Source organism: Camellia sinensis, chromosome 2 (assembly GCF_055761805.1).
Source record: "Camellia sinensis isolate YWXY chromosome 2, ASM5576180v1, whole genome shotgun sequence".
Classification (NCBI taxonomy): Eukaryota; Viridiplantae; Streptophyta; class Magnoliopsida; order Ericales; family Theaceae; genus Camellia; species Camellia sinensis.
Window position 1 is genome coordinate 102,676,443 of NC_138962.1, and position 14,180 is coordinate 102,690,622.

Sequence of the window (14,180 nt, forward strand, 5' to 3'; positions counted from 1 at the left end):
GATTTTGTTAGATGCTCTAATCCATCTAGTTGATTGAGAAGCTCCAGCATCGTCCCCTGCACTTCACTATCACCATTACCATATCCAAATTCCATTCAAGCAGATCCAATGCTGTCAATTTCATCCATAAAAAAAAAAGAAATGAAGTCCAACTGGCACAAAAAATGAGATACGGTTATGAATGAGAGTCGAAAAATGCACCATCTGGTGATACTACACAAAATGAACTAGGCTATGCTGTAACTAGATAACAGATCAACCCTGACATGCAAACTAAGCTAAGAAATTTCTGTACATATATTCTACACAATACACATGAGAGAGAGAGAGAGAGCGCTCCTAACAGAAAAGTCTCATCGTTTAGTACCTCTTCAGCAGTTCAAAACACCAGCTACATGAAAGGAATGAAATTCAAGACCCAGCCAGAGTTACCTTCCACGAGAAAACAGAAGTGGACACACATAGAGGACAACAGTATCGGTCTGCAAAATGATGGTAATACAATGATGCACTTAAGTCTATGAAACATTAAAGAACAATGTGTTTGGTAATATAACCCAGAAAACTAAATCTACTTGCAGATATCATCTAAAATTTATAATTCAATATCTATGTGAAGCATCCTCCACTCCACCTCCCATCTTTTCTTTAACACAATACTGCAAGATGAGCAAAGTACTCATGTGGACATATCAAGAAAGGATCGACTTCAAGCTCTCCCCCTACTTTTCTGGGTTAATCCATTCAATTTTAGACATGCTCAAGTCCTAGCTCAATCATTAGGCATCTGTTATCAATGCTTAAAAGATTACCAAGTAGAGTGATCAAACCTTGAGATAGTTAGAACACTGGCACTAAAACAACTTCAAATCCAACAAAGTAGTATTAAATTTTTGTTCCTTTATTCAGCCAAAAATTCAAGCTTATCAGAGTGATTTATGCAACAAAATCTTCTCCTTCACTTCTCCATTTTATTTCATTTTTTTCTCTTCTCTAGAGCATATTTAGGACACATTACATTGTCAGAAACAGAGAAAGAAAGAGAATTACATACCTTTTTGCTGATCAAATCTCAGATACGGAAGATCAATGAAGATGGCGATCCAAAAGAAAGTGAAAGTTGATTCAGATTGCGATCAAACTCTTCTGTACCGTAAACACTTAATGGGTGTGAAGCCCTGGATTGAAAAAGAAGATTAGAATAAGAGAAAGAGAAGCAATGGGTACGGAGACAAAATGGGTTGGGGATTAAGTAACTCGAGATCGCAACAGTAGGGGCAATCAAACACAAAGTGATAGAGACCACATTTATTTATGATCGCAAGAACAATTGAAACCTATTGTCAAAGACAGTCAACAACTCTGCTCAACAAATCTGACTTATCTTTGAATTTCATTAAATTGAAACCTCCATTACAGATACGACATCAAAACCCAATAACCCAAAACAGGAAATCAAAACAAAGATGCAAAAACACCAAAAAAACATATATACATGAATACCCTAAATACATACATAAATGTATATACTTAACCAAGTACATAAAAATGTATATACTCACCACAAATTTAACAGCAAGATGAAGAACTTCACTATAAAAACCAAAACAGGGCATTAGAGCAGTGACAAAAACCCACAAGCATACATATACTGATATACATAAAAGAAATAGCTCAATTTTCATCAGAGGAAGCAAATAAAACAGAGTAGAGGTGACTTCAAATTGAAACCTCAAGAGTAAATGTTATATAAACATCAAACCTTCAAGTGGGAATAAACTGGAATGCAATAAACTGATCTACGAAATTAGAAATCAAGAAATTTATTGAAATTAACTAAAAGAAGTAATAAACTGATCTACAAAAGGAAAGCGAAGACTCACTGTCATTAGGGTAAAACCAAAATCAAAGAGAGAAGGGGAGAGGCAGAAATCAAACCTAGCGAGTGCGAGTGCGAGTTCGAAGGGAGCACATTCAGAGCATTTTCGATCCGGATACAAAACCAGTTGCAATCTTGCAGAAACCCACTCTGCACTTAAATCATTAAAATCAAAGAGGGATCAAGACCCATTAGAGAGAGAGAGAGAGAGAGAGAGAGAGAGAGAGAGGGGGGGGAAGAAGAGATTAGGGATTTTTTGGGTTTGAGATTAGGGATTTTTTTTTTTTGAGAGGGGGTGTGGAAGCGGGAATGGGAAAAAAATAAAGGGGGGAGCGGGAATGGAAATCAATTTAGGGGCGGGGATGAAAAATAAAAATAAAAAATAATTAAATAAATTTATTTTTTGTTAATATATATATATTTTTTGTAGTTAATGAATTTTTTTTAAATTTTTTTTTTAGTTATTAAGATTGAAAATTTATTTGTTTCATTTTTATTTTAATGAAAAAAAATATTATTATTTTTTATTTTGTAGAAGTAGGGGTAATATATATTTTAATGAAAAATATTTTTCACTAAAATAAAAATATTTTTCACTAATATATATTTTAGTGGTAGTGTAAATGGAGTGGCAGGGGTGAAAGAGAGGTAATGGTAGTAGTAGTAGCAGTAGTAGTAGTGGTGGTAGTAGAGTGGTGGCGATAGTAGTAGTAATGGTAGTCGTAGAGGTGAAGTAGCGACAGTAGAAGTAATAGTGGTGGTGGAATGGTGTTTGCAGTAGTGGTGAAGGTGATAGAAGAGATGGGTGGTGAGAGAGAGTGATAGACAGAGAGACACAGAGATGAGGGAGAGAGTGATAAACAGAGAGACACAAAGATAGAGAGATGAGCGAGAGAGATAAAGAGAAGAGAGATGAGCGAAAGAGACAGAGAGAGAAAAGAGATGAAAGAAGAGATAGATGAGTGAGAGACACAGAGAGACACAGAGATGAGGGAGAGAGTGAGCAATGTGAACACAATGGGAGAGAGAGATAAACAGACAGATAGACACATAGAAAGAGAGAGAGAGAGAGAAGAGTGAGAGACAGACAAACAGACACAGAGAGAGAAAGAAAGAGAGAAGAGTGATAAGTGAGAGAGAGATAAAGAGAGAAAGAGATATAGAGAGAGAGACAGACAGAGAGACAGAGAGAAAAAGAGATAGAGAGAGACATATAGAAAAATAGAGAGAAACAAGCGATGAGAGAGATATATAGAAAGAGAACGAAAATAGATGAACGAGAGAGAGAACAGAAAAATAGAGACATAGAGAGAAGACAGGAAGATTAAAAAATGAATGAAAAGAGAAATGTTATATCAAAAGAGTAAGACGACATTGTTTTTTTTTTTAATTTCTTTTGCGACAGAAAACTACTGTTGAATTTATTCAAACCATTTTGTGACTATATATATATGAAGCTATCTCAAAACCACAATCACTATGCTAGGTTAGAGTTTTCCAAAAACTCTTTTGAGAAAATTATACTTCTTGTTTTTCGTGTTATATTGTTTTTACTGATTTTTTTTAATATTTTAAGTATTTTTTAAAATTTTTAGACACACCTAACATAAATGCACCTAAAAATTTAAAAATTTGTAAAAAAAATCTTTTAAAAATTCACTAAATACCAAAAATACAAAAAAAAATACAATAATTCAATACTGTCGCAAATGCTCTCATTTTTTGAGATGGCAAATAGTGCCGTCGCAAATGCTCTGCTTTTTTGAGACAGCAAATGGTTCCGTCGCAAATACTCTGTTTTTTTGAGACGGCAAGTGTGCCGTCGCAAATAGTTCCGTCTCATATACCCACTTTTCTTGTAGTGAGGAATGAGAAGGAGTTGTGTGTGAGAGTGAGATGAGAAACGGAGAAGGGTTAGGGCAAAATTTTGGGGGGAATCCCCAATTTGAGGGGGAATTTCAAATTAAGATAAAATTTTGTGAAAATATTAGCTGCTAATTTTTTTCGAGATGTGAAAAATAGATCAGGCTTGTTAAATTAATATTTTTAATTTTATTTATTGTTTATACTTTTTACTTTATTGGAGTTTTATGACTCAGTTTGTGAAAAAAAAATTACAAAATTTAGAAATATTTAGAAAGTATAAATTTAAAAATAAGTCTTACAAATCAGATTTATTTACTCATAAGTCATGAGTGAATTTTTTTTACACACTTAGCCCTCGTTTTGATAATGAATTTTTTTTAAAACTTTTTAAATATATGTTTTGTGTCTGTAAAATGATTATTTCATTAGTACTGGTAATAATATTGAAAAATTTATTAAAATGATAAATAATTGGGATATTTTGTCTTTTATTTGTGAATTTTGATTTATTCTTAATTTATTAGTGCTATTGAAATATGATGATGTAAAAAGTATAAATAGTTTAATAGTACTTTTTAAAAATAATAAATTTATTATTAAAAATTAAATTCATCAGACTGACCTGTAACTATGCCTTTAAATTTTTGCAATGTAAAACTATCGACAAACAGCCAATAACAAGTTGCCCATTTTAGCACACCTTTCGCGTGAGGGCCCAATTATTAAAAGATGTGTTCAACCATCAAATGAAAGCCGACTACTTCTTCCATCTAAAAATAATAATCTATTTTCAGAATTTAATTTCTTTTTATAATACAATTATTACATTTTAAAAATATTAATTTTTCAAAATCACCTTTTGATAGTATATATTTTTAGACATATCAATTGTCATAATTGTACTTTTTGTATTATTAATGGATTTAAAAAAAGGACAAAATAAGAAATTCATATTATTTTAATAATTAATTTTTTAAAAAAATTAATATTTTGAGATAATAAAAAAATAAGATATTAATATTTTTGGATGGTGGGTGTACAACCTCTTAATAAAAAGAATTAATTTTCTTATTTTCATTCGGCTACCAAACAATTTAGTAGCCGAAAGTAGGTATACAGCGACTAAAAGAAATTTTGTCGCCGAAACTGGACATTTGGCGACCAAAAGTTTGGTCGGGAAAGATTAAAAATTAATTTTTTAATTTTCATTCGGCTACCAAACAATTTAGTAGCCGAAAGTAGGTATACAGCGACTAAAAGAAATTTTGTCGCCGAAACTTGACATTTGGCGACCAAAAGTTTGGTCGGGAAATATTAAAAATTAATTTTTTTATTTTCATTCGGCTACCAAACAATTTAGTTGCTAAAGGTACCTCTACGGCTACTAAATTTTTATTTAGTCGCCAATTGTCATATGTTTAGCTACTAAAAATTGTTTTAGTCGCCAATTGTAATATCTTTAGCTACTAAATTTTTTTTAGTAGCCAATAATCAACATTCCCCTACTAAAAAAAATTAGTAGCTAAAATGTTGACTTTTGCCGACCAATATTATTTTTGGTAGCCAATTCCGTGACTTTTGGCGACTAAATTAGTTTTGGTAGCTAAAAGTGGTCGGCAAAAATGCTTTTTCTTGTAGTGTTAGCTTCTGTTAAAAGATGAAATAATTTCTTAAAATGTACCAAAAGATAACATGATGTTACAAACAACTAGGCATCGATACTTGCATGTTTTCTTTGAAAGAATTGTACAAGGTTTCTTTGTAATTGCAGTTACAAAAAGATTTGGAAGCTGATAATCTACCCTGCATTTTTAGCACAAAAATTGATTCTTCCATCAATGAATGGCAAATATAAGAATAGAATTTAGACGAATACCAACAATGAGCAATGACTTCCTAATTTGGCACCAAGCTAGTAAATGGTAAATGGCAATGACTTCAATTTATATATACATATATATATATATATATATAACAATCTAGTAGAATAAATATATCTAAAGGGAAAGTCTCTCATTCCAAACATTTTCTTGATATATCTCTTATTCCTTTATCATATATGAGATTTTTCACCATGCCTGCATAAAAGTAAATCAATATATTCAATAAAAAAAAACCTCATGACATTTCTATATAAAGTTTGTAGTTCTCTCCAGAGACAAGAAGCCTTATTTTAAATCAGAGCATCCACAGTACTTTTCAAGCAAATTTGTGGCATAGCTTGAGAAGAGCACAAAATCTTGCAATGTGGTTTAGACAATGATTATGAATACATCCTAAAGTTTGTTTCCACAACAACAAAGCCTTGGAGAACAAAAAGGTAATAACAACAATAGTTAGTAGATTTGCTATTTAAACTGTCCACATATCCTTTCTATTATTTTTTTCACAATACACTGAGAAAATACAGAAAAATACACTTTTACAAGCTAAAACTAGAAAAGAGCACTATCAAAATTGATTTTAAACAGACCTTCCATCAAAGCCCTCCAACTGGCAACTGTAAACATCTTTTTGCTGAACAGGAGTAGTGATCTTGAGCTGTGTTATAAGTAATCAGCGACATGCCTAGCAACATCCTCTGCTGATTGACTCTTCTAGTTAAAACGCAATCATTGCAATTGTTCAAAATACTTCAGCAAATGAAAAACAATAATCCCAAACGCAACACATCCATTTGTTGGCTAAACTCCTGAATCAAGAAAAGAAAATTTTGAGCTGGGCCTATATGGAGAACAGAGTAAAGAGAGCTTAAAGACCAAACTTGTGCAGCAAAAGGGAAATAGTGAAGTCATCAAATTGAATTACTTTGCACCTCCTCAACTTTGATTGAACAGGAAAGATATTCGAACATGTTTTCCATGAGAATATTTTCACTTTATTTAGAATTTTCAGCTGCAAAATCTTCCTTGAAAACGCCCTTTCAAAACTCCCACCATCTGAACTGACTGGTGTTTCTCTGCTTCACAAATCCATCTCCAAATGATATGCCAACTTAACATAAAAAAAGGCCACTTTTAGTGAAGTGCCAAACTAGTATGTCATGAGAAAGCCTTAGCATCGGCATGGAGGACTTTGGAAACACAAATAGCTTTGTAAGAGTAAGGCCTTGGAATCCATCTATCTTTCCAAATCTTCATAGACCTGCATTTCCAATAAGCCAACGCAGCACAACCTCCAGAAGAGACTTTGCATTCCAAATACTCCTCCAAACAATGGGTTACTACTCAAGCTAAAAGAGCTTTATTAAAAGCCCATCCCACCAAGATAAACAGACAAAAAAGCAAGTTCGTACAATTTATTTCATCTCTCCTTTCTTTCCTTTTCCTTTCTTTCTCCTCTTCAAATCCCTTCTTGCAGATTGCACACAGAATCTATTGCCTTGGATGATAGGGGAATTCTCAGATGTGGACGAGCATTTCTGCTTTCACTGTGATCTTTTTTGAGACTTTCCAGAACAAACCGCCATATTCTCATGCAAAGACTTACTGCAAGATAAGGAAACAAATCCATAAGTTGATAAGATGTTTGAAGAAATATACATGAACACAAAAGATAAGATAAAGTTGATACTTGATAGAATAGTTAAGATAAATTTTGGTCTCAAAAGATAAGATTAAGGTATAGACAACTAGGACTTGATACTTGCATGTTCTACCATAATGCCATTTTTTAAAGCATTATACAAGTTTTCTTTTGTAATTTCAGAAACAAGGTGATTTGGAAGTTGATATTCTACCCTACATTGATGACAAACTTATCCCTTCATTGATGAATAGCATTTAAGGAAATACAAACTACGAGCAATGACTTCCTAACGTGGCACCAAGCTAGTAAAGTGTAATTGACTATTTTTTAAATGTCCTATGATCTAGTAGAATAAATATATCTAAAGAAAAGTCTCTCATTCGAAACATTTTTTAATATTTCATGTTTTGGAGTTTGCCAGAAGATTTTTGTAGTGGCTAAGTAACTAGGGATTTCTCTCTAGTGTCTGCTAAGATGCTTCGGTCTTAGGTCAACCCCATAATCTGGAAAGAACCCCATTTTATCAAAGACGAGAACCATTTGTTACTATTAGATGAACTTCCCCTTTTGTTTTCTTCTTAGACAAGAGAATCATTTCATCACCCACTTCATAACAAGTCTAAACAGAACAACATGCAAATTTAAACAAACAAACAGAAAAACTCTATGCGGTGTACCAATTTCAAATAGTGTCATATATTTTTTTGAATATTTACCTTGGATTTGAATTCTAAATAATACTCCAAGTAGGGCAGGTGGCTTCTCAACTTCCCTTTAATCAAGCCTAAATCCCTCCAACTGCAACAGATTGCCCACATGGATTTTGACGAGACTGTCAAATGTTTTCTAGCATGCATGGAGAATGGTATAGAAATACAACATGAAATTAAATAAAATTTCCCTTCTAGCAATGGAAGTCATGCCTGATAGTGTGCAGTTGGGAGATTTTTTCAATTGAAATCTCTGGAAAGGAATTCATTCTCAATTTTCTTGATTTATCTCTTACTCCTTCATTACTTATGAGAGCTTTCACCATGACTAGACAAAAGTAAATCAATACATTAAAAACAATTTAAAAAAAAAATTAAAACCTCATGACAATTGTAAAACTCAAAACATAGCAACCCATTGCATCCAAAATTGTAGTTCTCTCCAAAGCCAAGAAGCTTTAAGTTAAATCAGAGCGGCCAAAGTCTTTGTCAAGCATATTTCTAACATACCTTGAAAAGAGGCAGAAAATCTCGCAATGCAGTTTAGACAATGAGTATGAATCCATCCTAAAGTTTGTTTCCACAACAACAAAGCCCTGGATAACAAAGAGGTAATAACAATAGTTAGTGGGTTTCACTATTTAAACTGTCCACAAATATTTTTCTAAATTTTAATACACAACACTGAGAAAATATAGAAAAATACACTTTTACAATCTAAACAACAAAAAGAATGTAGTATTCAAAGCCACAACTGCATGTTTGTAGTAGAGTCAGGGTAAAGATAAAATAAAATAAAAAAATGAAATTCATCCATTTAGTAGAGCTATATAGATAGAAAAGGAAAAGGAAATTTATGAAAGGAAAAGAAAAGGAATGAACGTAAAAACATTGTTGTGTGTTGATACAGACAAAAAATAGAAGCTGTAAATTAGAATTTTGAGAGCCGATGTGAAGATATAGTTGAAGACACGAGTTGATCAATTTGAGTTGACCAGACCTTAGTAGCAGGAGATTCCTAATTCGGTGTTGTTTTTTACTAAGAGACACAATTCCATGCTCCTAAGTAGGAAACCTATAAGAAACTCGCTCCCAACCGAGATAGAACCTCTCAAACATACAAATCTTAAAGAAATAAAATTATAGTACTTTCTATTTACATAATATTTATTTATACTTAACAAAGACCATAATATTTATTTATACTTAACAAAGACAATATGTAGTTGACATCAATCTCAAACAAAAATTCATATTTTAACAAATATATTACAAGTAGAAAAATATAGTTTTGGAATATAGTTATATATTCACTTTTTAATATATAAAATATATACACAGTCCAAGCTGCTGAATGAGTCTAGTTTGAGCTGAAGTTATAGAGTTAGTTAGCAAAGTAGTTAAAAGATTAGTTAACTTTTATCCAAAGCGGGTATAAAGCTTTTTTGTTAGGGTTGTATCAAAGAGATATATGATTGTAACGAAGGTCCCCCCCCCCCTTAATTCTCTCTCCTATGCTATGCTATTTTCTTTTCTCTGAAATATTCTTCTTCTGTGCTATTCCTTGCATCTTTCCATTACTGAAGCTTAGTTTGCCCTGTTTTTTCTTCTCTGTTTCGTATTGGAATATTTTAGGGCTTCCTCATGTGTTCAATCACTGTACTTAAAATTTTGTCATTCACAACAAATTGGAACCCTCAGTTGTGTTAAAGTTCCAAAAAGAAGAAAAAATAAAAAAAATAAAAAGAAAGAGAAAACCCTCTGTTGTAATAAAGATATGAGATGATGCTGGTATTGAGAAATAAACAAAAAAAAATGGTATGACAGATATTTATTTGTACCTGCAGTTGGCTGCTTATACATATACATATACATAAGGAATGTATTGGATGATGGGCCAATATTGGCCTTTCCCCTTTTCACACTTTTGTTTCAATATTGGATTACATCCCCAGATATCAAGTGTTTGGAGAGAGGTGAGGTTTTGAAACTCCTCATAAGAGAGTCTTTCCAGATTTGGGAAGTTGAAGATGATCAATTTGATGAGAGAGGTGGGCAGGAACATCCCTTCTTCTTCCCATGGCCAAGCTGGGCCTTCAAGTGTGAGTGTGGTAAGAGAAGAGAGTTTGTGCAAACCCCGCTCTAATAGAGATGGAGGTGGAAGAAGTTGACCGACGTCCACTATGGTATTCCCAATTTCAAGTGAAGTGATGTTGGTGGGGAAACTCCCTTCCTTGAGAAAGTATGAGACCATTCCTGCTCTGCAATTCTGTAAACACAGATCTTGAAGCGAAGTGAGTTGGTTGATGTTGTTGTTGTTCTCGTCAAGAGAACCAAGTGACAGGGACTCTAGATTATAACTTGATCTTATCTCCAATTGACCGAGATTTCTGAGATTATTGGCATTGGGTAAAGATTTGAGCCTCTCACAATATTGGATACGAATAGATTCAAGAGATAGACCATCCATTTTGATCCCTTCCTCAGCAAAAAGTGACTCTAATTTTCTGCAAACCTCAATCTGAAGTTGATTTAGCATGGACGGTAGCCCACCTATTGGTGTTAAATATGTGAGCTTTACACATGCAGAAACCCACAACACTCGGAGATTATTGAGTGTCATCAACTCGGGTAGCATTGCAAGTATCAATCACAAGCATAGGTGGCAAACCTTTCTTTGGAAAAGAGACAAGACTTTTACAATTATCCATTTTAAGCACCCCAAAAGATGTGTAGGTGTGCAAATCGCGTAGCAGTTTCTCCAGCACTCCACAATCACTAATATGTAAATACTCGAGTTTCGTCATGCAGGAAAGCCCCTCATGTTGCTCCTTTTTCCAACCTTCTTAATTTTTTTTCTTACTCTTTTTCAAAAAAGCAAATGAATTTGTCACATCCATAAATCTTCAAATGCCAGAGGTAAGGGAGACAATGTTGCAGTCTCACATTATTCTCCCACAGCATCACGAATTCTTTGCAGTTACTAATGTCTAATATCTCGAGTCCCATTAAACCTCGAGTAAACCATGTCGGTAGGAACACCAGATTTTCAACATAAGAAATGTCCAAAGCCGTTATTGAAGTCAGATTCTTAGACGTTGCATTATCTAGTAACACTTCATCAGCTATGCTTGGATAGTAAAAGGAATCAGGAACTGTAACAAAACTAATATCCAAGGTGAAGGAATCAAGGTCAAGCTTGTTCTTCATCTCTAAGAGTGCTGGAAGGCTTGGAAGCATGACATGACTCATAAACAATGACGTGAGTGATGGAAACACAAGTCTCGAAGCATCAATCAACAATTGTGAGCAACGATTAATCTCAAGAGATTTACCACAAGGAAGATCATTGGGTAATCTTCCAACAAGTTCGGGACATCATTCAATTTTAAGAGATTTTAAACAAGGAAGATAATTGGGTAATCTTCCTTTGAGTCTCGTACACAATATGATGGAAAGCTCACTGAGCTGACCGAACGGCTAAACTCCCTCGATTTCAAAAGTAGACCAATCCTCCCATTTTGGCATATTCACAAAGCTCAATCTCTCTAGAGAGGGGAAAAGTTTGTCACCACATTGCTGCCCATAGAACTCACAACTGAGGCGCTTTATTGCACTCATTCCTTCAATGTAAAGGTGTTTAAGTGAGGGTCGTTGTCCAAGCAGCGGCAAAGATGTGCAATATTTACAATATTCTAATCAAATAGACACTATTTCAGAGAACGAAGCATCTCCCACCCATTTAGATAATCTGGAATTACCAACAGATGGTAAGTCGTTCCAACAAATTGCGAGGTCTTATCATGTCAAGCACATTGATATCAATTTTGTCATTCTGTGGACTATGAGAGACATCCCATTCTAGTGATAACTCTTTTAACTTCTCCTTAGATATTAAATTGGCATTCCTTACATCCTTACCAGAACTTATATTCTCCAGTTTTGATATGTGTATTGCCCACCAAAGTGTGATTAGTTTTTCAACTCTCCTATTTTATGCTCACTACCTTTACCCACGATGAAATTTGACAATGTTTGTAGCTTTGTTAATTTACCTATCTGTAGCGGCATCTCTTCTAATGATCGAATATTTGCACCGGTCATATCAAAATGGTGTAGGTTCACCAGGTTTCTCATGTTTGGAGGCAACTTCTCAAGTTGATGACAAGATTTCAAAAACAAGACTTGTAAATTGTAGAGTCATTATTGAGTCAGGTAATTTTCCAATCCAAGAATGGGATACATCAAGATACCGTAGACGCTTTAGATCTCCAATAGAATCTGGTAGTTCATCTATCCGAAAACTACACAAACGCAATTCAAGTAAGGACATTAACACTAGCAACAAATCATGAAGTAAGTACCTCGTTATGTAGTTGTAACTATGCAGCAAAAACTCTAGGAAGGTTCGTAAGCATCTGGCATCATCGAAAGCTTTGAATTTTTTTTGATTTCGTCATATTAACTAGCAACATAAGATGAATGTCAAGCTTTGTTTGAAATTTTCTTCTACTTGCCACCCTCTAAATTATTCTCCAACCTAAAAAAGATGTCCCTTGTAATTGCTTGAGCCAAATCATTGATGAGGTCATGGATTATGAATAGCAATTTATTATGACTTGACAATTGGAAAAATGACCTCAACACCAATTTGTGAAAATACCTGCGTCCTACATCTTCTATTTGTTCTGCACCTTCTGGGTGTTCAATTAAACCTTCTGCCATCCATAGCAAGACTAATTCATCCTCCCCAAATTTGTAAATCCTTTGGGACAATTGCAGAATAATCAAAGCACCTCTTCAAATGGGAAGGGAGATGATGGCAGCTCAATTTGAGTGATGGGAGAATGCGGCTTTCCTTGTTTGGTAAATCCCATATATTGCTAGTTAGTAACATTTTCAATTCATGCTCATTTTGTTAACAACGTAATAAGCCACAGAGGGCCCTTGCGGCCAGTGGCAAGCATTTGCACTTAGCAACAATTTGCCTACCAATTGATTCCAATTCTAGATGTTCGCTAATATTTATATTCTTGAATGCATGATGGAAAAATATTAACTAACAAACATTAGGTGATAAGCTTGGCAAATTGTGATATTTAATCGTCTTCATCTTTTTCGCAACAGCTGCGATTCGCGTTGTCACAATGATTTTAGTGTTGGAAATTATAGCGACCCCGGTCTTTTCCCATATGATTATTGTATCCGGACTTAGGTTCCGTAGCTCTTACCATTGTATTTTGATTGTTACGGTCCTTTAATTTCCTATTTTTGAGTTGGGGGATGCAATAGGCAGGTTTGTAGCAGGTTGGTTAAGCTTGGGAGCAATGGGTTGCTGCCCAGAATTTTGACTCTTCGCTCGAGCGAGAAGTTCTTCGCTCGAGCAAGCTCTTTGTTTTGGTTCGTCGCTCGAGCCAGGGTTTCTTCGATCGAGTGAGGACTGTGTTTTGTAGTTAGACCTGAGAATAGAGGTTTTTGGCTCGAGCGAGTTAGTTCGTTCTTCGCTCGAGCAATAGTTCCTTCGCTCGAGCGTGTGTCTGGTTTCAGACCTGGGGGTTTGAGTTCTTCGCTCGATCGAGTTTTCTTTCGCTCGAGCGAGCTTTTGGGTTGTTGGTTCGAGCAAGGCTTCCTTGGCTCGAGCGTATCTTCTCTGTGTCTGGTCGCTCGAGCGACCAAGTCTTCGCTTGAGCGAGCCTGTCCAGTTTAATTAGACAGCAGCGGGTTTTGATCTGTCTTTTTCATCTTCTTTTTGATTCCAAACCCTAGGTCCGACTTCTCTCTCTCCCTACTCACCTTCTCTCTTAGGTTTGATCTATTTGGAGTGTGTTTCTACCCTAGTTGCTTTATTAAAAAGATAGAGGGAGTCGAGGGCTTTCATTTAATCTGAACATTTGGCGATTTGGAGCACATTGGTATTTGGGTATTCATCCCTGTCTTCTCCATTTGGGTTGTTTTCTTCGAGGTAGGGATTTCCTACTCCATTTTATAAGTTTTGTTCTAAGTTTTGGTATTTTGATAAGTTGGGGTTACTTTGATAATTTTGGGAAAAACCCCAGTTGTTTAAATTAATTAATTTGTATAATTGGTTTAAGGGAATTGGGGACTTTGGTTAAATTCATGAAATTGGGAAATTTAATGCTTAAATGGTGTAGTTGGATAGTGTAAATCACTCGCCCATTGAATTGTTGATATATTTA

General features: G+C 34.5%; 1 long non-coding RNA gene across 1 annotated transcript; it reads right to left on the reverse strand.

Annotated features, from left to right (window-relative positions):
• Positions 1-6,002: 6,002 nt before the first annotated feature.
• LOC114316131 (uncharacterized) lies at positions 6,003-10,592 on the reverse strand. Its single transcript, XR_014360398.1, has 3 exons — positions 9,825-10,592; positions 8,494-8,579; positions 6,003-7,233 (listed from the first exon to the last, which is right to left on the reverse strand). It is a non-coding gene; the product is annotated as an uncharacterized LOC114316131 (long non-coding RNA).
• Positions 10,593-14,180: the final 3,588 nt, after the last annotated feature.